Consider the following 27,063-nt stretch of genomic DNA (forward strand, 5'->3'; position numbering starts at 1 on the left):
TAACTTCTCCTTACTCCTCCTTCAGCCCCTCCCATTTTGTAGTAAGTTGTCTGAGATTTCCAGTCACTCATAAATTTACTACAAAAAAACACAGGCCTACATGCACAGATACCTCCACAGTAGGGAAGGCCATCTCTGCAATCAAATGTTAGGACTGGTGAATGCAGAGACCACAGCACATTGACTACAGAATAGCATTTTGTAGTAAGTGAACAATAATATTGTAGTGCTAATAATCTTACTATACTAGAAAATACAGATGGTGAACTGGCCTAACAGTTCTATTAAATGAAGTACAGAGTTGAAGAGAGGGAGTGAGAGGGGATCCCACTCAGTGTGTGAATGAGAAAATCATCCTGCATAAAAAAGAATTGAGAAATAGGAGACACCGGGAGTCTAAGGGGCCTATTAGGATGGCAGTCGGAAATTCACCCCAGCCGCCATGGTAGGGGGAAGAGACCACCCGCAAGGACCACGGCATAACCGCCGGTCCAATTAGGATGCTCCGCAGTCGAAATCCGACCGCGGCAGTCAGATTCTAGCGATTAACATTGCAGCAGTTGCTGCTGCCAGCAGCACTGCCACAGTTTGAAAAGGAGCATGTCATACATGTCACTGCACTGCGTGGCAGGTACTGCACAGTGCCTGCAAACCGGTACAGGGACATGTAGGGGGTACCATGGGTACCACCACAGTGCACCCACACCCCCCCAACACATTGAAGGCCTGCAATGGGCCCCAGAGACATTCTCCGCATGCCTGTCATTATCATGCCGTTGGAGCCTGGCCCTGCACCAGCATCATTGTAGCGGTCCCGTTCCGCCCGCTAGGCATGCGTGCTGACAGGTACCGGCGGAAAAGAGGCGGGTGGAGATTCTCACCTCCGCGGTCGTCGCCACCATGCTAATGGGACCGGGGGTTTTCAGGGTTGCGATCGTGGGCGGATGTCCACCGCCGGTCCGGCAGTTGCCACCGCCGGCCCAACAGGGGCCATCTGGCTGCCAACCTAATAGACCCCTAAGTGTGAGAAAGAGAGAGAGTGGGATAAAACTGCTACATAGAGTAAGAGGGAAAGACCCAGATAGTAAGCTATTTGGAAAAAGTGAGAAGAACTGAGAGAAAGAACGTGTGAAAGGGGGATGGCAAGTGATAAGATGGTAGAGTGATCTTATGTGTGAGAAACAGGCAGCTGTTTGAAGGGTAGACACCAAGAAAAAAAGGGAGATGGGAATGTAGTACTAGCATTTTGACTGGTCATACATCCATGTAAATATCCACAAGTAACTTAGGCCAAACTGAATGATAAATTGATTTAGCAAAAGTGCAGGAAAAAACAGATAGCATATAACAGGAATAGACATACATGATGTGAGACAGTTACATTCTAAATCAACAGGATAATCGGATCATGACTTTGAGAGCAATGTGCTCCCTACAGACCGGACTGCACTCTCGGGCAGTGAAATACAATGAATTGCTCCCCCCCACCAGAGGAAAAAAACCTGCACGAGCAATGTCTGCTACTGCTGCACCCGTGATCGATGCAAGCAGGGAAGCTGGCAGGGCTGTGGAGGTTCTGGTACTCCCCCTGCAGCTCCCAATGTGAGAGTAGCTGTGGCATGCACAGGGTAGGCACGTGAGCATGACACTTTTTAATTTAAAAAAAGACATGGCTGGCTCCTGCAGTAGCTGACAGGTCCTCATAGGCCGTGGTGCCCCAAAAGAACAATAATTATCTGGGGTACCCTGAGTGGGCACCAGGGCACCCCTTACATGAAAACCAAATGTCGGCACCAGTGTAGCCCTGAGAAATGGAGCTGCTTGCAGGAAGCCAGCAAGGCATCAGGGGCCCTGGGCTCTCCCCAGACAACCTTACATAAAAAAAATAGTGGGCACCCCTGGTGGGACTGAAGCACTAAGAAAAAAAACATCTAAAAAATAAATGAGCAGCCTCAGTAGCTCATGTATTATTCATTACTCCTCCAAGCAGCAATCTGGAATGCCCTGCAAGGGCTAGTTACAATACTTTTGGTTTGGGGGATGTTCCTAGAAAGGACAGAGGCACCACCAATATTTTTGTAATATTCTAAGGGGCTGCAGGGAGTTATGCAGCCCTCCAGTAACAATAGGGAAAAAGTAAGTTTCTTGGGGAATTTAAACCATTATCTTATTAGAACCAAAGGATAATGGTGGGCCAGGCCCTGGGGGGATTTTTTTATTTGGGGAGGGGGTGAATTTAGCCCCCCTCCCCAGGTCACTTTCTGGCCCTGGGGATCACCACCCCCAGGGGCACAGCTGATATTTTGAAGGGCAGAGGCCCCTTCCCTGGACCAATTTTGGACCTGGGGACTGCCACCACCTGGGGCACAGCAGATATTTTGAAGGGTAAGGGCTGCATCCCTGAGCCGATTTCGGCCCCGGGGACCGACCAAGAAAATGTCGGCTTGATTTTGGCCCTGGGGACCACCACCCCCTATGGCCCGGCCATGCAGTGTGGGCACCAGGACACACAACAAATAATTAAAAAGGCATAATAAATGAGCGGCAGGAGTGGCTCATTAGTTAATTTACTACTCAAGTATGGAGAGCTGCATAATGCCTTGTAAGGGCTTTTCATATATATTAAGTTTATCCTGGTGGTGCCCCTAAGAGTGGCAGGGGCACCACCAATCATTTTATAATATTATATGGCTCTGCAGAAAGCGCCTCAGACTCCCAGCAACATAAAACAAAACTGAAAGTCTCCTGGGTCATTGAATCCATGACACTAACACACCTTACCATATTTTTTAAAGCACTCCTAGCTGGAGATTAATGTCCTTCAGTAAGAGTGCAGGATGCTCTGTTTCGTGATTTTTATAACTAGATTTTGTAGGCTGAAAAATGCTTAAAGAAAATAAGAAATATTGATGTTTTTTAATAAATCTTTATTAAACATTTGTTTAAGACAATCATTTTAATTAAACATTGCATTGTGAAATTTAATGAAATCTACATTTAATTATAGTTATTGGTGAGTTTTTGACAACAATGTCTGCTCCATATATGTTGATATGCTGACCCCTTGCTAAATCCAATAGGCCTTATTTTTATACTTTGGTGTTGTGACCATTTGGCAAAGTCAGAAAGTCTGCCTAAAATAAAATAACACTATTTATATTATAATATCACATTAACAGCCTGCAGGGCTTGGGTGGAGGGCTGTGCTCCATCCCTATTTCGAAGAGTAGTGGCCAACGTTTGAGTGGGTCACGATCCGGTTGCACAGCTGTATACACATCAGTACTTCAAATTAGTACACATCCACCAAAGTAATCAGTTTTTTATCATTTTTATTTTCCGTGTTTTTCGTCATGTTATCCTTGTTTTTCTTCACGTCAATGGATGTAAAAAATTCATTGAAATTACTTTTAGCGTGTTATTGTTCTAAATATTGCCCATCCAGGCCTATATGTGAACAATTGCAGAATTTTCATGTCCTCCATTCGATTCGATACACATTTTACTCAATGCATTTCGGTTTAAGAAAACCTTCATCAGGAGTATCTACGAGTTAAAAATACATGTATATCAGTAACATTGCATTTACAACCCCCATAATATCAGAGTATAATTTGCCTAGGTGCCCGTACTTAATATATCCCATGTGATTTCTGTTAAAAATACACATCAACCCACATCCCCTCACCCCAAACGTATAACCATTTTCAACTTCAAGTTCCAACTCATACCATGTGACCATAAAACGTGAACTCTACATCCTAGTTTAAACTAAAATAATTCTCTCTAAATCAACTTAACCCCTTATCGTTCTAACCTCTTGACACATATCAATCTCTAGATCCTTTTATCCTACTCGCTTGCCCTCAAGCAATACTAAACAACCTTCCAAAACCGATTCAACCATTATACCAATTCCCCGTGCGTACCTGATGTGAAACGTGTTGCGCTTAGCTCTCCCTGGTCTCACTGATTGTTTCGTAATATGCAAAAGTGCTAAAACCCTCTCGAGCTTTAAGTAGATGTTACTCACCCCACCCACACAATCATTGACGTGAAACATCACGTGTGTTCTCTCTAACTGCTTCTCCCAATCTATGTAACACGTTTGAATGCGAACTGCATTAACCACAACCATTCCCAAGTGCAACCTTAAACTCAAACACCTTTTGTGATATAAATGAAAATATAATCAACTTGAGCATATATCTGAAAAACATGATTAGGAGTTAAAAATCCATTGTTGATGACATTTCGTAATCAAAGCAAGGCGAACTCCTTTGACGTGAAGCGTGCTGTTTACTTTTCTTTCTCGATTTTTTGTCCTTGTATTGGGGTGCTGCCAGGTAGTGAAACGGCATATTATGACGACAAGACGAGAAATGTCCTGAAGCACACCCTTTGTTCATTGAATTATTCATGTTTCTTTCCATTTAATTCCCATTTGGCGTGCAAGACCTGGAATTTCGAGCATGGCTGAAGGCCATAAGCATCGGGGCATTGGATGCCAGTGAGAGGTTGAGTACAGGGTCATAGACCATGCTCTGGGAGGTAGGGCACTCACATGGGATTGAGTGCAGCACCTGGCTAACCTCATGCAATGCACCACAATCAACATGTTACTTTATGTTGCAAAAACATAGAATTTGAGTGAAAAAAACAAAGGTTAAAGTGGCTTTATTGTTAGGAATTGTAACAATATGTTTCTTTGCATTTTAAAAACCCTAAGCAATGGACTGAAATGACCAAATGTTTAAGGGACGTTATAGTTAGGTGAAAATGTCAGGTAAATCATACTGTTTTAAATAAAAAAACAACGTCAATCCACCCATTATAGTTATCTTAAGCAACTATAAGTCAAGTCGTAAAGAAACTATGACTTGCACCCTCACCATGCACTGTTTACAATGGCAAAGTTTACTATTGCAACATTTGAAATGAGATAATTGATGACAACACTGGACATACCAAGGGCGTGTGTTATAGTTACTTTAGCCCACAAGTCTCAACGAGGTTAGATAACTATAGCTGGGGAATTTCTGTGGTTTTGTTCTTTTAAAATGTTGTGTATTAACTAACGTTTTCCCCTAGCTATAAAGTCCCTTTAACTATCTATCTATCTATCTATCTATCTATCTATCTATCTATCTATCTATCTATCTATCTATCTATCTATCTATCTATCTATCTATCTATCTATCTATCTATCTATGTTTAGTTAGTTAGTTAGTTAAAGGGACTATATATATATATATATATATATATATATATATATATATACATATATACATATATATATATATATATATATATATATATATATATATATATATATATATATATATATATTTATATATATATATATTTATATATATATATATATATTACCAAAAAAATTGCCACATGCTCGGAGATGCACTCAAGAGACAAAAGCGGGCCCCCATGACTTTCAAGAAGGTCCTTTATTTCATCGCAAACCGGGTTTCATTTCAATTTATGCAAAAAAGGTCCAACGCGTTTCAAAGCTCCTGCTTCTTGTTCACGGACCGGCTGGTTGGAGGCGGTGATAACGTCATCTCGGCAATCCCCTGTTAAGTAGTAGTTGACTGCCCCCAGGTGGGTTGGATCTGTATTCAGTCTGAAGGTATCCTGGGACTTGTAGGAATGAACTTTGCTGCCACATAACCAAGGTATCAAGTATTTCCTGTAGTAGGTAGAGATGAAATTCGGTTTAAGTTTAAAGCATAACTTTGTCTCTTCTGTGTTAAGCGAAATGCAAGTATATCGCTACAGTCCATTATGTATGTGGTGGTGCAAGCTCCACGACCGAGGCTGGCCGTAATATATTACCAAAAAAATTGCCACATGCTCGGAGATACACTCAAGAGACAAAAGCGGGCCCCCATGACTTTCAAGAAGGTCCTTTATTTCATCGCAAACCGGGTTTCATTTCAATTTATGCAAAAAAGGTCCAACGCGTTTCAAAGCTCCTGCTGCTTGTTCACGGACCGGCTGGTTGGAGGCGGTGATAACGTCATCTCGGCAAGCCCCTGTTAAGTAGTAGTTGACTGCCCCCAGGTGGGTTGGATCTGTATTCAGTCTGAAGGCATCCTGGGACTTGTAGGAATGAACGTTGCTGCCACATAACCAAGGTATCAAGTATTTCCTGTAGTAGGTAGAGATGAAATTCGGTTTAAGTTTAAAGCATAACTTTGTCTCTTCTGTGTTAAGCGAAATGCAAGTATATCGCTACAGTCCATTATGTATGTGGTGGTGCAAGCTCCACGACCAAGGCTGGCCGTAATATATTACCCAAAAAATTGCCACATGCTCGGAGATGCACTCAAGAGACAAAAGCGGGCCCCCATGACTTTCAAGAAGGTCCTTTATTTCATCGCAAACCGGGTTTCATTTCAATTTATGCAAAAAAGGTCCAACGCGTTTCAAAGCTCCTGCTTCTTGTTCATGGACCGGCTGGTTGGAGGTGGTGATAACGTCATCTCGGCAAGCCCCTGTTAAGTAGTAGTTGACTGCCCCCAGGTGGGTTGGATCTGTATTCAGTCTGAAGGTATCCTGGGACTTGTAGGAATGAACGTTGCTGCCACATAACCAAGGTATCAAGTATTTCCTGTAGTAGGTAGAGATGAAATTCGGTTTAAGTTTAAAGCATAACTTTGTTTCTTCTGTGTTAAGCGAAATGCAAGTATATCGCTACAGTCCATTATGTATGTGGTGGTGCAAGCTCCACAACCGAGGCTGGCCGTAATATATTACCAAAAAAATTGCCACATGCTCGGAGATGCACTCAAGAGACAAAAGCGGGCCCCCGTGACTTTCAAGAAGGTCCTTTGTTTCATCGCAAACCGGGTTTCATTTCAATTTATGCAAAAAAGGTCCAACGCGTTTCAAAGCTCCTGCTTCTTGTTCATGGACCGGCTGGTTGGAGGCGGTGATAACGTCATCTCGGCAAGCCCCTGTTAAGTAGTAGTTGACTGCCCCCAGGTGGGTTTGATCTGTATTCAGTCTGAAGGTATCCTGGGACTTGTAGGAATGAACGTTGCTGCCACATAACCAAGGTATCAAGTATTTCCTGTAGTAGGTAGAGATGAAATTCGGTTTGAGTTTAAAGCATAACTTTGTCTCTTCTGTGTTAAGCGAAATGCAAGTATATCGCTACAGTCCATTATGTATGTGGTGGTGCAAGCTCCACGACCGAGGCTGGCCGTAATATATTACCAAAAAAATTGCCACATGCTCGGAGATGCACTCAAGAGACAAAAGCGGGCCCCCATGACTTTCAAGAAGGTCCTTTATTTCATCGCAAACCGGGTTTCATACATATATGTTTTAGAAAGGAGGCAACTTTGGTGGATATTTTGCGTGTGGCCACAAAACGCTAAGGGAACCCGTCCCAAGGAGTCTAGAATCGAGTGGCATATCGTGTGATGTTCGAGGAATTGAAGGAATGTGCAGAGGACGTAGGTTATGCACAGATGGGCTTATGGAGTCTCAAAGGTAAAGACTCTGGTGACTGGCAGCAACCTGAAATATCCATCGAATGGGATGCTGGGACTTGCAGTTTCTAGTTTCCTCCAATGGGAGAGATGCATGAAGCATTCAAATTGGGAATAGGGATTGAGCGCCAGTATAGTATGTTTGGCATCTGAGGAAGGCATTAGCTGAAACATGTCATGCCAAAGACAAAATAAAACCTACCTGTGCAAGAGCCGCTGTGTTCCCTGTTGTTTTATAAAGGAGGCAACTTTGGTGGATATTTTGTGTGTGGCCACAACACGGTAAGGTAACCCATCCCAAGGAGTCCAGAATCGAGTGGCATATGGTGTGATGTTCGAGGGATCGAAGGAATCTGGAACACTGCAGACCCGGGAGGCTAGACGTTTGGCCGGAAATAGGGCCATGATTACATGGTGAGTCACTGTGTACTCACACAGCGCCTCCCGAACATGCCCACCTTCGGAATCTGCAGAGGACATAGGTTATGCACAGATGTGCTTATAGAGTCTCAAAGGTAAAGACTCTGGTTACTGGCAGCAACCTGAAGTGTCCATCAAAGGGGATGCTGGGACTTGCAATTTCTAGTTTCCTCCAATGGGAGAGATGCATGAAGCATTCAAATTGGAAACTGTGATTGAGCGCCATTATAGTATGTTTGGCATCTGAGGAAGGCATTAGCTGAAACACGTCATGCCAAAGATGAAATAAAACCTACCTGTGTAAGAGCCGCTGTGTTTCCTGTTGTTTTAGAAAGGAGGCAACTTTGGTGGACATTTTGCCTGTGGCCAATATATATACATGGTATATGTATACAGTCACGGCTACAAATTCATGTTGTATTTTTGCTGGATTCATATGAAGATTGAAAATAAAGAGAAATCAAGAGTTACAACATTGCGTGAACTTTCAAATCTCTGGATGCTAATCTGGTGCTCAGGACTCTTTTGTTGATTTCTCTTGGGGGGCAGAATTGTCCTCAGATTTAGAAGGGTCAAGGGCCTCTTCTGGTTCTTGGAGCACCACAGTGAACCTATTATTTGGGACACAATAACACACGTTTTTGCACAGTTTTTACCCTGTCACTTTTTGTTTTGCATACATACATTATGGTGCCGATTACGATCCTGTAAAAACCGGGTACCAACCATCGGACGGAGCATATTCCCCGTCCGAAGCGTACCCGGTCGGAACAAGATACGAACATGGAAGTACGTTTCGCACGGAAATACTATTTCCGTACGAATCGTACAAAACACCGACCGACGAAAATATACATAGAAATGTGATCCGGGAAAGCGCCGACGTGACGTCGGGACGCACGCAGCCTGCCATTCACGAACCAGGAAGTACGATTCGCACCGACGTCATCCCGCACGGAGAATATTTTCCGGCAGCCAAAAACTGCTGGGAAATCAAGACGACGTGAACAAGGAGTACCTGCACGCGACGGACAGACATGGACCCGAACCTACGTGTCATCCCGGCCCTCATAGCAGTCGACCTCCTCTACAGGTTACGACGCAGACGCCGCAGAAGGTCAGAACAACAAAGGGAGGGGGGAAGGGGGGGGCAGGAGCAGGGGCAGGCCACAAAACCCCCACCCAAGTCACACAGCACACATGCCCTGGACACCCTGACCCCCAGGCCCTGGTCACTACGAGGGGGTAGGGGCGTGTCCAGCAAAGCCAGCGTCCGCCACAACGGAAGTGGTTGACGACGCGAACCGGTAACACAACAATACAGGTACGTCCCGTACCCATGCCTTAAGAGCGTGGGTATGAGTCGTACCACGCCCACACCTACGTCACCCCAACAATAGCGGGACGGCTGTACCCACGTGGCAAAGGCCTGGGTACGGCCCGCACAAGCATTCCACAGCGTGGGTACGGATATGTATGGACCGTACTTCCACCCCCGTATGCATGGAGCGTACCCCCCATGCCAACAGTGTACGTACGGACCGTACCCCCACCCTGTATGCATGGAGCGTACCCCCACCCCAACCGTGTATGTACGACCCGTACCCTCACCCGCGTATGTATGGAGCGTACCCCCATGCCAACAGTGTACGTACGGACCGTACCCCCACCCCGTATGCATGGAGCGTACCCCCCATGGCAACAGTGTACGTACGGACCGTACCCCCACACTGTATGCATGGAGCGTACCCCCACCCCAACCGTGTATGTACGACCCGTACCCTCACCCGCGTATGCATGGAGCGTACCCCCCATGGCAACAGTGTACGTACGGACCGTACCCCCACCCCGTATGCATGGAGCGTACCCCCACCCCAACCATGTCTGTATGACCCGTACCCTCACCCGCGTATGCATGGAGCGTACCCCCCATGGCAACAGTGTACGTACGGACCGTACCCCCACCACGTATGCATGGAGCATACCCCCACCCCAACCGTGTATGTACGACCCGTACCCTCACCCGCGTATGCATGGAGCGTACCGCCACCCCAACTGTGTATGTACGACCCGTACCCTCACCCGCGTATGTATGGAGCATACCCCCACCCCAACAGTGTATGTACGACCCGTACCCTCACCCGCGTACGTATGGAGCGTACCCCCCATGGCAACAGTGTACGTACGGACCGTACCCCCACCACGTATGCATGGAGCGTACCCCCACCCCAACCGTGTATGTACGACCCGTACCCTCACCCGCGTATGCATGGAGCGTACCCCCCATGGCAACAGTGTATGTATGGACTGTACCCCCACCCCATATGCATGGAGCGTACCCCCACCCCAACCGTGTATGTATGACCCGTACCCTCACCCACGTATGCATGGAGCATACCCCCATGGCAACAGTGTACGTACGGACCGTACCCCCACCCCGTATGCATGGAGCATACCCCCACCCCAACAGTGTATGTACGACCCGTACCCTCACCCGCGTATGTATGGAGCATACCCCCACCCCAACAGTGTACGTACGGACCATACCCCCACCCGCGTATGCATGGAGCGAACCCACACCCGTGTATGTTCTAAGCGTACATATCCTGAAATAGGAGGGTTGGCTACAGAGTCCTCCCAGCAGTGCCCAGACACAGGAGGGGTGTGTGCAGAGTCCTCCTAGCACTGCCCAGACACAGGAGGGGTGTGTGCAGAGTCCTCCCAGCAGTGCCCAGTCATAAGAGGGGTGTGTGCAGAGTCCTCCCAGCAGTGCCCAGACACAGGAGGGGTGTGTGCAGAGTCCTCCCAGCAGTGCCCAGACACAGGAGGGGTGGGTGCCTAACACTCACAGCAGTGCCCAGTCATAAGAGGGGTGTGTGCAGAGTCCTCCCAGCAGTGCCCAGACACAGGAGGGGTGGGTGCCTAACACTCACAGCAGTGCCCCTGCAAAGAAAAGGGTGGAGTACCCACAGATCCAATGCCCACAAATGTCAGTCAGGTGCACAAAGATCCTGCAGTACATGTACCACATGTGTGCGAGGCTGGGAGTATACACATGCATAGCGCCGAAAAGAAAACATGTCCACATGAAGTCATGACAATAGTCTACATACACAAGTACAGTGACCACCAAGGACGCCACGAATGATGCAGGTGGAGACATCGCTCAGCATGCATGGCCCAAGTCTAACGAGTCCGTCACACACCCAGCCAATGTAGACACAGGTCAGCACCACATATTGGAATGACCCTGCAGGGAAGATGTCAGGTTACACAGAGGAAGGAACACACCTTGGGACGATGTCACCATGCAGTAACTGCTTACATGAACAAAGTTATGTAGCCAAGAGCTTGTGATGGCACACAGATACCAGGATCCACCCTATGACCAGCACAAGACTACAATTCCCACACACTCAACACATTATCACCACCCAAAATAATGGAGCAGGTCCACAAACAGCAATACCAGACAGACAGTAGTGTACTAAGGAAAAATACATTGCTTTATTCAGCATCCAAAAATCTGTTTGTCCCTTGAAAGTTCAAAATGTACAATGCCCATAGGACAATCCAAAGTTCAAATCCAGGTGGGGGACACAGTGGGACGCGTGTCCCCTAGCTTGCCTGCACAGTCAGACTCCTTCGTCTTCCAGAGTGGGGGGCATCATGTGGGGGGGAAGGACCAGGCACCGCAGGGACATGAGGGCGAAGGGTAGGCGTTGTGGGTGCAGGGACGGAGGGCTCCACCACAGGGGGTGGGGCAGCGCCAAAGGCGGAGGCCAGGATGGCACTGCACACCTTAGCAAGGTCCTCCAGTGACTCCCCTGCACCCGAAGGAACCACAGGCCCCAAGGAGGGGGGGGGTCAGAGGGATGGGTCGCAGCGCCACTGGGGGAGGGTGTGGACAGGGGGGGACTCAACCACCCTGACCGGGGACTCCTTTGACCGCTTGCGGGGTGGTGTCACTGTGGGGCTCAGGGACAGAGCGGCCATGAAGGAGTCTTTGCTGGATTTATGGCCAGGAGAGCTGAGGGGAGGGGATTTAGAGGGAGTGGATTTGGTGGAATGCGGACTCCCACTCTGGCTGCATGACTTACGTTTGCCCCCCGACCCAGTGGGTGTGCCTACTTCACCCTGTGTGTGCGTGCCAGGAGGTGTGCGTTTGACCTTCCCTGCTGGTGTGGTGCCTGTGTCTGTTGTGGTGGGTGCATGCTGACGTCTGGGTGTACGTGGGACAGGCATGGGAGTGGGAAGTGTGGATGGGTCAGGGGTAGGGGGTTGGACGAAGTGCTGCAGGAGACCCACTGCTGCAGTCAGTGTCGAGTCAATGGACCTCAGCAAGTTGCGTTGGTCAGCCTGCGATGAGAAAATGCCCTTCAAGTATGCCTCCATGTTGTTCAGCACTTGGCTGTGGCCCTGGAGGACATTAAGCATCGCAGCCTGACCAACCTGCAACTGCCGCTGGATGTCCACAGACTCGGCATTGGCGGCAGCAGTGGAGACAGGGGCAGGGGGTGCGGTGCCTGGCAGGAAGGAGACATGTGGTGACTGGGCACGCTGGGAAGGGACACGAGCAAGTGGGAGGTGGCTGATGGCAATGCAGGGGGCGGGGAGAGATGTTGTGCCGCTGTCAGCTGCTGGTGCAGCCTCCGCCCACTCAGAGAGCTCATCCTCGGACCCGTCAGCTTCATATTCTGTGGTGGCACTGGACAGGTCCTCGGCCTCACTCCCCTCCGCCTCAGTTCCACTCGATGTGCCAGCCAAGATGTCACCGCTGGCACTGGTGCTCGGTCCCTCCGCTCCGGCTGTGCTGATGTCTCCCTCCGTGTCCCCCGACGATGCTGTGGGCAAGGTGAAGAGACAGCAATTAATCATACACCTGTATACATATGTCACATGAGTCCAATCTACATAGGTTACAGTGCATAGCCTGAAAAGAAAGATGAGTAACATCTACAAAACAAGGTACATATGTAGGCCCTGCAACAAACAGTTGGTTGACCCACCATGCCACTGAAAAACTATGGAGAGCATGACACAATAGCAAATGACATGAAATGGATTTTGACAGAGGAGCCAGGTTCTGGGGACAATCCAGCACTGCATCTGCACCACACAGCGTTGCCGAAAATAGGGATGAGCAGGGACCATATCCATGAACTTTAGGCACATGCTGCATAGGTAATACTGAAAACATGCCCACCATGACTGGCTCACTGCACCTTGAGTGTATGTCCAGACAAACATCACACACTGGCCAGACCTAGCAAGGAGATATCAGGTTTTGACATGTAGGCTTTGCCCGCACCAACCACCCCCTACATGAGACAATTTGTTGAGACACAGGAAGCACTTACATCTCTTAGTCTGGGTGAAATACACATGGGCTGGATAAAGGCAAGATTGGACACAAAATACCCAAGGTGCGCCTGTCCAAATAATCATGTACAAATGTCATCATCAGATGATTGTAACAAGACCCACAGGCACTGGCCACCGTGAGTATGAACAAGGAAAATCAGGTCAGGCTATATAGTGGACACTTGTACTACATTTTACGTCAATATACATGGTGCCAGGGGACAATGGCACAGAGCACAACCTATGCTGTAGACACTGAGAGTGTCCACATTTTGTGATGACACACATGACACCTCGGAAAATATGCCCCAGGGGACAGTAGTGGCCACACAACTCCATGGTCCTGAATGGGAATGACTGTAACACACGCCACCATCCCTGCACAATGCGTATCGCACACTCATGCACATCATGTCACAGGCCATAACATAGGACATGCGTCCTGTAAGGCATGACACTTGAGAGACTAACTCCCATGTCTGGACTCAGCATCAGTGGCAACTGACATGGAACCCACAAGTACTGAACTGGACAGGGCACAGGCAAGGTCCCAAAACCTGTTACACACCACCCACACACATGATGCTACAGGCATTGTTCACGTGGATAAAGTGCCAGCCTAGATAACCTTGTGAAGGAGTGACTACACACAGACCAGGGAACACATTGCAAGGAGGGGAAGGGAGGCAGGAGAGCACCGCTATACTGTGGGTAACAGGATCTGCACAGCACCTTTAAACCCTGGCAGTGTATCCATGCAACTGTGCACTTACAAATGCTGGTGACACACAACAAACATACATGTACCTACCCCCTTCCTGCTGCTGCTTCTCCTGTTAGCGCCTGTCCAAGTCTGGAAAGACCCCTGCCAGCACACGCTTGTGGATGTGGGTCAGACGGCGGCGCCCACGGTTCTTATGGGTCTCAGGTGAGTCCCCCAGCAGGACCGGTGTGATCCTCCGCGTCCAGCACCGGATATCCTGCCAGTGTTTTCTCACCTGGGCCAGGCGCCGCTTGCGACCGTCCGTCCTCCTCACGGCACTGACGGCGTTCATCCAGATCTGCTTCTTGGTAGAGGCGCCTACCTGTGAGGATGAACAAGTGACACTACATCAATACACCTGGCAAATGTCACAGAGACACATATTAGAACAAATTTGCTGTTTACAACAAGGCATAGTATGCATCCAACGCATTGCACCTTTGTCATAGGGACATGATCCTCTGGGGAAGGGCAAAAGCAGTACGTGCCATTGAAAGGACACAGGTGGAATGAGGGCAACGACACAATCAATGATCCAGGCTCACACTGTGCATCACAAGCTACACCAGGATTATGTGCAGCACCTCAAGGCAGTCACATGCCATAGGCCACTGACGCTACCTCAGCAGAGTACACAGACACACACAGGCACAGGACATTCACCTGCCATTGCCAAATGCTGCTACAAACCTCACTCTGCACATGTGCCACTAGACGGGGGGGCTCACAGGTGTGGGGCTGGCTCTGCACGTCAGACACACAGCACTGCTCCCTGCTCACATCACATGGGCAGGGTATATCCATCCCTCATGCAGCTTGGGTGCTACACTCCACATATGCACCCACCCACATGACAGGGGACTTACACACACACCGATGTCCAGGGTACGAACACATCATGTGGACACTCTCAGCACCGGTACACAGAACTAACACACATCTGTGGGTACAGTCACCTGTCACACTGGGCTGACCACATAATCACATGAGGACTGTAGAGGCTACATTCCCAGGAGGATAAGACAGGCAGAATGTGGCATGCACCATGCAGTGATTGTCACAGTAAACCCAATGCAAGTGAGGACGGCAGACATGCACCACAGCATGCCCTGGCTGGGAGACATCAGGCATTCCCCCCCTGGGACTCCCCCTACAGTACATTGCATGTGTGTCACACCTGGACACAATGCCAGAAGTCACAGTCACAAAAAAGGGACACAGTCTGTACCAGTGGACTCTGCACTCACCTGATACCCTGGTCGCCCATACAGCAGGGGGTACTGTGGGAGGATCACATCCAGCAATGCCAGGTTCTCCTTCAGGGTGAAAGGCTGTGCCCTCTCCTTAGACATTGACATGGTTCCAGGGAATCAGGAGCAGCAGCTGGGTCGTAGAACCCAAAGATGTGCAGGCAAGTTCTCTCTCATGGGACCTGGCTGCCTTATATCTGCCTTGCTGGCCTGTTTCATGCACAGGAGTACAGAGTGATTGGTCACTCACATTTGCATCCTATGTTTCCTCCAATCCCTTTAAACCTAGCACAGTCAGTGGGTTGGTATTGTTTATTTTTCCTGAGCATGATGTCAACTCCAGAACCACATTGCAACAAAGTAGATTCATTGAAACTGACTTTTGCTGTGCACCTGCAGAAAAAAATTCATACTTTAAACTTGGTCTCCATGACAACCAGCATGCATGTAGGCCTTTATACTTGTCCCTCATGTGTCCCCTATGTAATTTGGAGATTCACACTCAGGTACGGTGCGTTACGGGGCCCTAGGGCATCCAAAATGGATAGCAACGGCCCGTACAGGCGTGTGTACGGTCCGTATCACTATGGGTACGCATACGCAAGCACACCCATAGTGATAGTGAGCGTACGCGCACGTGTACGGTCCGTATCACTATGGGTGTGCTGGCGTATGCGTACCCATAGTGATACGGACCGTACACGCGCGCGTACGCTCACTATCACTATGGGTGTGCTGGCGTATGCGTACCCATAGTGATACGGACCGTACACGCGCGCGTACGCTCACTATCACTATGGGTGTGCTGGCGTATGCGTACCCATAGTGATACGGACCGTACACGCGCACGTACGCTCACTATCACTATGGGTGTGCTGGCGTATGCGTACCCATAGTGATACGGACCATACACGCGCGCGTATGCTCACTATCACTATGGGTGTGCTGGCGTATGCGTACCCATAGTGATACGGACCGTACACGCGTGCGTACGCTCACTATCACTATGGGTGTGCTGGCGTATGTGTACCCATAGTGATACGGACCGTACGCGCGCGCGTACGCTCACCATCACTATGGGTAGGCCTACGGCAGCACTCCCATAGTGATAGGGAACGTACACAGGCCCTCAGAGCGAATGTACGGTGCTTTTCACACATCAGAGTGGTGACAGGCAGCACACAGGAAGGAATAGAGCTGACATACTTGTCCATGGATGGACATCAAGGCATTGTCTGGGCAGTACTACATGTGTGGGGCACAGGTGTGAAAGGCTGTGATGTGGCACATTACTCCTGAGTCGAGAAGGCAATAGATGTATGATGAGATGTGTACAGATGTTATGTGTCACGGTGCAATATCTGCCAGGCATGCCCTTAACTCCTTTGACATGTGTGCATGTCGTACTGCACACTTGGGATGAGCGTCACTGGCATGGCACAGTCAACAACACACGCAAGTGTCCCCTGATGCCCGCTACAGGGGTTACCACACCAGACATGTGACTACCCACGGTGCACGATGTGTCTATGTCATGTATGTGTGGTGTGTTCCCATTAGCTTGATGTTGGTGTTCCCTCAAAAGCATCAGCTGTTGCAGCAACCAACATGTGTCTGTGTGTAGATGGACATGGCACACTGTTACGCACACCAGGCCACATGTGGTATCGGATGTGAGGTGTGTATGTATGCATGGGACACGGAGTAGCGTAACAAGGACCTGTCTGCATCCTCTCAATGTATGTGTGGTGAGTCATTACATGTACACCTTAATGGCAAGGTGTGTGGGCTGTCCTAGTGTAATGTCATGTGACCTGTGGCTTTGGTGTTCCACTACCTGTCTCTGCAATCGACACCCTACTTCTGCTGATGTGTTGATGTATGTCACTCCTGTGTTGCGTCTGGCTGTTGACTTACACTGGGACACAGCTAATCCCATGCCATGGCATGTGGAGGTTCACAATCTCCGTGTGTAGCTGGGTCTTGGTAGGAGTGTCACCTGGCAGCCATACGTGTCCAGGGCATGTGGCACATACCTGACTCCGTATGTAGCATATGTGTATTGACAGATTAACATGTGCTCAGTACATATAAATTGTTGTTGTAGTGCACTCACTCTTCCTTGTCACTTCCAAATTACTGCAGAGCGCCGCCTCTTCCCCGACCAATTCCGGACTTGGCTGACATGCGGGAGAATGAATGTATACGCTGCTACCGCTTCCCACAACCGTTGATTGAGGAGTTGACGGCAAGGCTGGCACCACACCTGCAACCGCTGCACAGGTATCCTACGGCACTGACACCCAAGCTGAAGGTAATGGCAGCCCTACATTTTCTTGCCACGGGTACCTTTCAATATACCATAGCTCATGTTGGTGGCATGTCCCAGAGCATGTTCAGCCGTGTGCTGCATGATTTCTTTGAGGCCATGTTGCTTCACCTGGATGAGTTCATCCATTTCCCGACTCCTGAACTGTTGACTGGGGTCAAGCGTGGATTCTATGCCCTGGGAGGGATGCCCCATGTCATTGGGTCCATAGATGGGACACATGTGGCTTTGGTACCACCACAGGCACAGGAGGTAGCGTACAGGAATCGCAAACACTACCACTCCATCAATGCCCTTGTGGTGTGTCTGTCCAACATGGTGATTTCACATGTCTGTGCTCGTTTTCCAGGATCAGCACACGATGCCTACATCATGAGGCGTAGCAGGGTGCCTGAAATGATGACGCAGCTGCGCAACGAACGAGCATGTGTTGTTGGTGGGTACACTCTGTCTGTCCTGTATTTTGCGTAGACTTCCAGCACGACCGCTTCTCCTTTCCTACTTATGTCCATGTGGTTTCCATGTAGGGGACGCTGGCTATCCCAACATGCCATGGCTGATCACACCTCTCCGCAACCCCAGCACGCCGGCCCAGCTCCGCTACAACACCGCCCATGGCCAGACAAGGCGAGTGATAGAGAGGACATTTGGCCTCCTGAAGAGCCGATTCAGATGCCTCCACAAGACCGGCGGCGCACTCCTATATGCCCCGGCGAAGGTCTGCAAAATCTTCATGGTCTGCTGCATGCTGCACAACATGGCAGTTGAGAAAGCTGTGCCACTCATCCTGAATCAAGATGATCAGGACCATCCACCCGTGGAGGACGAAGGGCTTGGCAATGGGGCTAGTGATATGGAGGATGTGGTTCCACAAGAGGACATTCGGAGTCAGCTCATACGTGACTTCTTTGCTTAGTGGTGAGTACCAGTGTCTGAGTGTGCACGCATTGGTCCCCGTGTGGCATGTGTTGCGATGTGTGTGTCCGTCTGCATGTATGCCACGTGAGTCAGAGGTGTGTGTGTGGATGTGTCACTCGAGTGATGGTGCCAGTGATGAGTGTATTTCCACAGTCCTAATTCTGAACCAGCATGTTGTCATCCTTACATGTGTCGAGTACATGCACATGCAAGTGGCTGTGCTTTTTGTGGCTGACTTCTTGTTTGTCTCTCATCCCCAGGTACTTGCGCATGCCGTCTGCTGGTTGCATTGTTGTGGCACTGCTATTCCTCATGGACACGTCATCGTGTGCTGACTCAGCGTTACACGCACGGACAAGTTTGGAAGTCTCCTTAGGGTAAGGGATGCATCAGGGGTGTATTGGGTGTGGCAGTTGTTTACGATGTGTGCACACTGCCCCAGTCGATGTTTGGTTCCTCTGCAGACATGCCGCATCACCATGGGACACATTACATGTAGCTGGGTACACCTGAATAGATGGTCAGACTTGTTGCCAGTCATCTGTGATGGGATAGTGGATTGTGATGATGGCATCAATGTGTGTAACACTGCCCTTGGACACATACGGTTTGCATTGGCTTGACATGGTGTGGGACTTCCACATCAGACGATCAATGGTGTATGGCAGCCTCTCCGTGAGCAGCAGGGGGTGTTTAGCTGTTACCCGACACTTGTGTGCCAGTTCCATGGCTATCACGCATTTGTGCTGCAGAAGGGGGGTTCCAGTGTTGGACCCACATGTTACTCCACATGACCTGTGTATGTGTACTCCGAGTTGCCTCTGCATTCCCGAATACATGAATAATAAAGGTGTCCCTATGCCTCCAAGGTGCCTATTCTCAGTCAATGCTGGTGTGTTGCCATGGTGCATACGGCATGTCTGGCATGGTTTTCCGTGATAGTGGCTATGTGTCTATGTGTCGAGTAGCAAGATGCAAGCTGTTTGTGTGGGATTAGACTCTGTATTGTGCATGATGTCCATGACTGTGTGGGTATTGTGACATGTGCCATCCCCATGCATCCAACGTTGGCCAGGCCACCATTCTCTGCATCCACCTGACTCAAGCTTGCAGGACATGGTTCTGCCACCTGTCCACACATACCTGGGTGCCCCCATGACACTCCACATAATCCCTGACCTCTGCGCATGGCTGTCGCTGTACTCAATATGTCTGTCGGCACGGTTGTGCGGCCACCCCCTCAGCTGGTTGGGCCCATCACGGGTGTGTATGGTGCTCCATGTCTGTGTTGCCTAATACATTGTGACCCATGTGTGTCCTGTGCCAGACTCAGGCCCCAGGGTGTGGATGGTTGTAGTTATATGAGAACTCAGGCATGGTTAGACTTTACAAGACACATGTAAGGTAATAATGCAAAATGTAGGCATCATCTCTTTATCGCGTAACTATTTATTTTTGTTGGGGTACGTGGGGGGGGTATGACATGAGGGTCTTTCCGGGTGTGTGGAATCCAAAGTTCACTGGGGGAGTTGGTATCCTTGCCATTGGAAATCATCAGAGTCCATGCCACAGTCTTTGTCAACATTGGTCAGACAGTGGCCAACAAGTCCATGTGGCAGAGAATGTCATTTGCTGTTGTGCTGCTGTTGGTCCAGTGGGCCAGGTGCCAGGCCAGGTGTCCTGGGAGATGGTGCTGTTGCGCCCACCCTCACGGTCTTTTCCGTGGACGACCCGCCCTCCTGCGGGAACCCTCAGAAGCAGGCCGTGACGATGTTTGGGATGCTCCGTCGGATGTCTCTTCCTCCTCCTGATCCCTCCCTGTGGGTGGTGATGTTCTTGGCCTTGTGGCACAGGGAGGGTTGCCCATGTTGTCGGCCATCCGACGGAGTGTATGGTGAATTCCCGTGAACACCGTCACAAGCTCAGCCTGTCTGTCCTCCATCCGCCCCTGGTGTCGCAGTAGACAGGCATGTTGCTCCGCATGTTGCTGGGCCTGCTGGGTCTTGATCTCCTCGAGGGTCCCCTTCATCTCGTTGAGGGTGGACACAACCTGGCCCATGTCCGTGGTGTCCTGCCGGTATGTGTCCAGGATGTTTCTGACATGGGAATATACCGGTTCCGCAGCCAACTGGTCAGGCTCGCGCCTCCGCCGTCCTCCACTCCCACCACCCCTGCCCACTTGCACCTGGCCTGCCCTTGTGGGCACATCGGGTCTCCGGGACCCCTGAGGGGTGGCATTAGCGTTGTCGCCTGTCTCCTCCTGGGTGCCCGGTACACCGTGTCCCTCCTGGTCAGCCTGGCTGCATTGTGGTGGTGGGGCAGGGATCCAGGGTGTCTCCTGGGATGTGGAAGGAGTGGGGGTGGTGGTTGGCCCAGTTGTACCTGACGCAGGTGCTGCAGGTGGTTGGACACCAGAGGGGCCAGGTTGGTCGGGGTCGTCCACAGAGTGGTGAGAGTCGTCGCTGCCGGTGGGTCCGTCATCCCGCAGAGCCGGGTCCTGTGAGTCTTCCCTCCCAGTGTTGGGGGGTGATCCACGACGTTGACCTGTGTGTGAGAGAGACAATGTTAATTTTTTTCCATGCAACATCCATGTTTCATTAGTTTCTAAGTTGGCACATTTCCTCTGGGTATTTGGATATGTCTTGCATTCCACTCACAGTGCACTTGTGCATGGGTATGTCCCTTGGCCACAGCTTTTGAGACTTTACCTATGTCTGGCACAGTCTTACTTGCTGCGTCAATTGTGACTGCAGTCAGCAGTGGAGTGAGCAGGTGTGGCGAGCCATGCATTGGCGCCTTCCGTGTTGCACTGTACGTGGGCACATGGAGTTGTTCCACACACTTATATAATGCAGGTAGCTGTCGTTGTGCTCGTGCACAGGTTGAGACATGGCCCAGTGTTTTGCCATGGAGAAGAGAGGGGGATTCAGGCACTGGCCACCCTTGTCTACATGCACGCAGTCCACCTGCTGACAAGCAGACATTCCCACACCCCAAGGCTGAATTGGTCTCCCTGTGTGTCCCTTTCTTACTCCCTCTCTGTCCCCCTCTCCCTCCCTCCCTGTGTCAGCCTCCTCCCTCTGTCCGTCTCCCTGTGTCTCCCTCCCTCTCTCTCCCCCTCTCCCTCCCTCTGTGTGTCACCCTCTGTCACCTCAGCCCAGCTTCCTAGGCACACACTTTTTGCAGATCTTTGAATGGCCCTTGGCTTGTTGATGTGAGTTTGTTTCTGATCTCCAGGCACCCATTGGGTGTAGTGTCTGTGTCTGCGCTGCTGCTGTGGTGGTGTGTGCTGCCACTCTTTCACAGTGTTGGCTGTTCATTAGCTGCTGTCATGTGCAAAAACGTGCCTTCACCCCCATGTCTTAATGCAAGGCGTCCGCCATTTGCTGGCAAGTCTTTCCTGTGTGGGGACACACTATTTGTCTGGCTGTGACCTAGGCCATATGGGCAGAGGGCATTGTTGTCTGCTTCTGAGTTGCACTATGTGATTTTTGGGGCCCACACTCCCGCCATCCGGCTTACCGTGTCTTGTGTTGGTGTTTTCTGTGGCCTGTGACTTGGCATTGTTCAGCTGGGTGCATGGGGCATGGTGGCGCTAGTGGCATGTGCGTGTTCATGGAGTGTGGTTGAGTCATGCGATAGCTTGGGGTGGTTGCGTGCCTGATTGTGAGTTTGGTTGTGGATGACGTTCCCCCCATGTGAGGTGAGTTGTTTGTGTACTCACCCGTCTCTTGGAGTCCATCTACTCCGTCCACTGCCACCACCGGCAGTATGGCCATCACCCTCTCCTCCCAGGGATGGTATTGTACGCGTCTGCGGGGCGGCCCTCCTCCAGTGATGTTGGCCTGGTTGTGGTCGTCGGTCATTTTGGCTCGGACCCTCCTCCGCAGATCGTACCACCTGGCTTGGCATTCATGCCTGGTCCTTCTGGTGGACGCAACAGCATTCACAGCATCGACAATCCTCTGCCACATGGCTGTTTTTTCGGAAATGCTGGTCTGTCTGACCAATGTTCCAAAGAGGTGTGGCTCGACTCTGAGGATTTCGTCGACAAGGACCTTCAACTCTTGGCTAGTGAACTTTGGATTCTTGTTAGTGGGCATGGTGAGGGGTGAGGGGTGTGGATGTGGATGGTTGTGGGGGGTGTGGGTGTGGATGGTTGTGGATGTGTGGGTGTGGTTGTGCAGGTGTGTGTGTGAATGTGATGAGGGGGTGTTTGTGAAGGTGGGTGTGTGAAGGTGTGTAAGTGTAAGGTGTAGTAAAGGTTCAAGTATGGTGCTGTAGGTTGTCTGTGGGGTCTGGCAGCAGTGAGTCTGTTGCAAAGGCTCATGGTTTGTGTCTGTGGGCCCTTTTTATTGGTCCATTGGTGGGTGTGGCTGTGTTTGAACTTTGGGTGGGTGTGTTATAAGGAGTGGTTGTGTTTTGGGCCTCTGTTTGGGATTTTGGCAGTTGCAGGTCAGTGAATGTGTTGTATTTGTGCTTGTTGGACATGTTTTGTGGCTTTGTGCCATTCGAATAGTGTATTCTTGTGTTGTTTTGCTTTGTCCTGGTTGTGTACGTGTGTTTTTAGCGTGTGTACGGTGTGTACATCGGCAATTTTGTTGTACAGTGCTGTCCTTGTGTCTGGCTTGGTACGACTCGTACATGCACGATGTTGGGTGAAGGTGCTGGTGTTGGGGTCGGGGAATGCTCCATACATACGCGGGTGTGGGTACGGGCCGTACATACACGGTTGGGGCGGGGGTACGCTCCATACATACGCGGGTGAGGGTACGGGTCGTACATACATGGTTGAGGTGGGGGTACGCTCCATACATACGCAGGTGAGGGTACGGGTCATACATACACAGTTGGGGTGGGGGTACGCTCCATACGTATGCGGGTGAGGGTACGGGTCGTACATACACGGTTGGGGTGGGGGTACGCTCCATACATACGCGGGTGTGGGTACGGGCCGTACATACACGGTTGGGGTGGGGCTACGCTCCATACATACGCGGGTGAGGGTACGGGTCGTACATACACGGTTGGGGTGGGGGTACGCTCCATACATACGCGGGTGAGGGTACGGGTCGTACATACACGGTTGGGGTGGGGGTACGCTCCATACGTACGCGGGTGAGGGTACGGGTCATACATACACTGTTGGGGTGGGGGTACGCTCCATACATACGCGGGTGTGGGTACAGGCTGTACATACACGGTTGGGGTGGGGGTACGCTCCATACATACGCGGGTGAGGGTATGGGTCGTACATACACGGTTGGGGTGGGGGTACTCTCCATACATACGCGGGTGAGGGTACGGGTCATACATACACGGTTGGGGTGGGGGTACGCTCCATACATACACGGGTGAGGGTACGGTCCATACATACACGGTTGGGGTGGGGGTACGGTCCGTACATACACGGTTGGGGTGGGGGTACGCTCCATACATACGCGGGTGAGGGTACAGGTCATACATACACAGTTGGGGTGGGGTACGCTCCATACATACGCGGGTGTGGGTACGGGTCGTACATACACGGTTGGGGTGGTGGTACGCTCCATACATACACGGGTGAGGGTACGGTCCGTACATACACTGTTGGGGTGGGGGTACGCTCCATACATATGCAGGTGAGGGTACGGGTCGTACATACACAGTTGGGGTGGGGGTACGCTCCATACATACACGGGTGTGGGTACGGGCCATACATACACGGTTGGGGTGGGGGTACGCTCCATACATACGCGGGTGAGGGTACGGTCCGTACATACACGGTTGGGGTGGGGGTACGGTCCGTACATACACTGTTGGGGTGGGGGTACGCTCCATACATACGCGGGTGAGGGTATGGGTCGTAAATACACGGTCGGGGTGGGGGTACGCTCCATACATACGCGGGTGGGGGTACGGGCCGTACGTACGGGGATGTACATACACGAGTGGGGGTACGTCTCGTACATACACGGGTGTACATTCACAGGTGGGGGTACGTCTCGTACATACATGGGTGTACATACATGGGTGGGGATTCGACTCGTACATAGGAGGGCTGGGGGGAGTGTTGGGCGCGTATGCGGGCACATGTCTCCATGGTTGCTATGGGAGTTCGGTGCGGACGGTGTTTTTTCCATCCGGTTGTAACATCAGACACACTGGATGGATTGTACTAGTGCGGTCGGACTTCACTTTTCACATTTGTACGGTAAATCGTCCAAGGATGTGTCGGACACATTTTCCGACCCGAGGACGTGTGGGGAATTATTCCCAATGCGATTCGTATGGACTTTTTCCCATGCGAATCGTACTTGGCAGTTTGTACAGCACTTGTACGATTCGTACGGTAAAAAGACCGGATACGAGTCGTACGGAGAATTTTTTTACAGGATCGTAATCGGCACCTATATGTATACGCATATATGTATATATACTGACAGCAAAGCTCCAGACAATCCAGAGAATGACCCGCACTCATCGTGGTGTGAGAAGAAGGATTTATTTTGTTCTAATTCTTTCCATTAACAGCAAATAGGTCAGAGCGTACCCTACCTGTTTCGGTGTTACAAATGGCTTGCTCACGGGTGATATTCATTTTGCACCAACAAGGGAACCCAATTAGTGGTCAGGGACCTTGGGTAACAATTTTTCCAAAACAAAACGTAAATTACAGGTCATGTTTGGGTAGCCTCAATGCTGCGGGTCCGAGTGAAGCATGATAGTGCGAACCAGCGTGTCCTCACCCCACGTCTTCATGGACACGCTAGTTCACGCTAAAATGCTTCACTCCGACCTGCAGCATTAAGACTACTCAAACGTGACCTGTGATCCAGGTAATTCACTCTACTTACCTCATCGCATTCACCAACCCTATTACGACCATCATACTCCATGAGTAATGGTTCATCATAGGCTCACCACTAGTCTGGCAGGCTCAGTACGGCCGCTCGCTGACCATTGGGAATTGAACTACTTCTAATGCAGTATGTACTTCCAGACCACTGCACTTATGTAATATTTGTGAACGGCTTCCTCGCGGTCACTGCACCACTAACTCCTTGATTAAGGATCCTGCTTCATTGGTTGATTGAGATCTAGGCAATTATCTCAGGCATTATCCTTATTTTCCTGAAGATGATCCCAGCATTTTGACAAGTGGATCCAAATGTCGTTGACTCTTTGCACCTTGAGACAATTTTTATGTTTACCAAATAGTGCTATTGTGCCTAAAATATGTATTTGTTGGTCTTTCTAATGTTATAGGCCTAGTTAATTATGCGTGAGTCCTTCTCTTTTTGTCTTTATTAATTGTCCCACTTATATGTTGTTCTAAATAATTGTGTATACTAAATGATTATGTCAAAACATAGATATCATTGTACCTCTTTGTAAATTACAGTACTAATAATTTAAGTATAAGGACCCGATGTTCTTTTGCTCTAGGGTGAAGCACTCAATTACTTTCCATGCTTTAACAACTGAAGTGGCATGAACAGTGAAGAAGGACATGCAGGTCCACAGTAGTCAGGTAAATAGTGCTATGTATCTTAGAACTTTATACTATGTAGCGTAAGTAACATTTCAGTAATAATAATAAAACAAATATTATTGGAAGGAGTGGGCATAATTACAAATATAGGTCTGACTGTGAGTAATTTAGAACCAAAATAAGGATTCAAATACATATATTTGAGATACCATTAGTGATGTCATGAGTGATGTAGCATGTGAGGTCAAAAGCAGTGCATTGCAGGTGTGTAAGTTATAGTTCGCTCAGATAACTATAACTGCTGAATTTCACCGTTTTTTATGAATTAAATCTGAGCCTAACTATAAAGTCCCTGTAACCTTTGTTTTTTTCAGTGAATTTCTACAGTTTTTTTCAGTCTGTTTCCTAACTGTAATGTCCCTCTAACCTTTGGTTTTCAGTGAATTTCTATGGTTTTTGAATTATAAATCCTGATTGTAGCCTATGTTGCTGTGTGGGTGTCTGAATAGATATGGGAGTGCATGTGTATGTATGAGTAGGTGTCTGAGTGTCTTTGTGGGTCTGTGAGTGGGTATATCAGTGGCTGTGTGGGTCTTTGTGTGCCTGTGTGGGTCTGTGAGTGGGTCTGTGAGTGTCGGTGTGAGTGTCTGAGTGGGTTTATGAGTTCCTGTGTAGTTCTGTGAGTGGGTGTGTAAGTACCTGTGTGAGTGTCTGAGTGCATGTGTGAGTGCATGTGTGGCTCTGAGAGTGGGTCTGTGAGTGCCTGTATGAGTGACTGCATGGGTGTGGGAGTGTCCATGTGGTTCTGTGAGTGGGTCTGTGAGTGTCCTTGTGGGACTGTGGGTAGGTGTGTGGGGTGCCTGTGAGTGTGCAAGTGGCTGTATGAGTGCCTGTGTGTGTTTGTGAGTTGGTCTGTGAGTACCTTTGTGGGTGTATGAGTAGGTATTTGAGTGTCTGTGTGGGTCTGCAACTATATTTGTGAGTATCTATGTGAGTGTCTGAGTGGATGTGTGAGTGCATGTGTGGCTCTG

This window comes from Triturus cristatus, chromosome 6 (assembly GCF_964204655.1).
Source record: "Triturus cristatus chromosome 6, aTriCri1.1, whole genome shotgun sequence".
NCBI classification, from domain to species: Eukaryota; Metazoa; Chordata; class Amphibia; order Caudata; family Salamandridae; genus Triturus; species Triturus cristatus.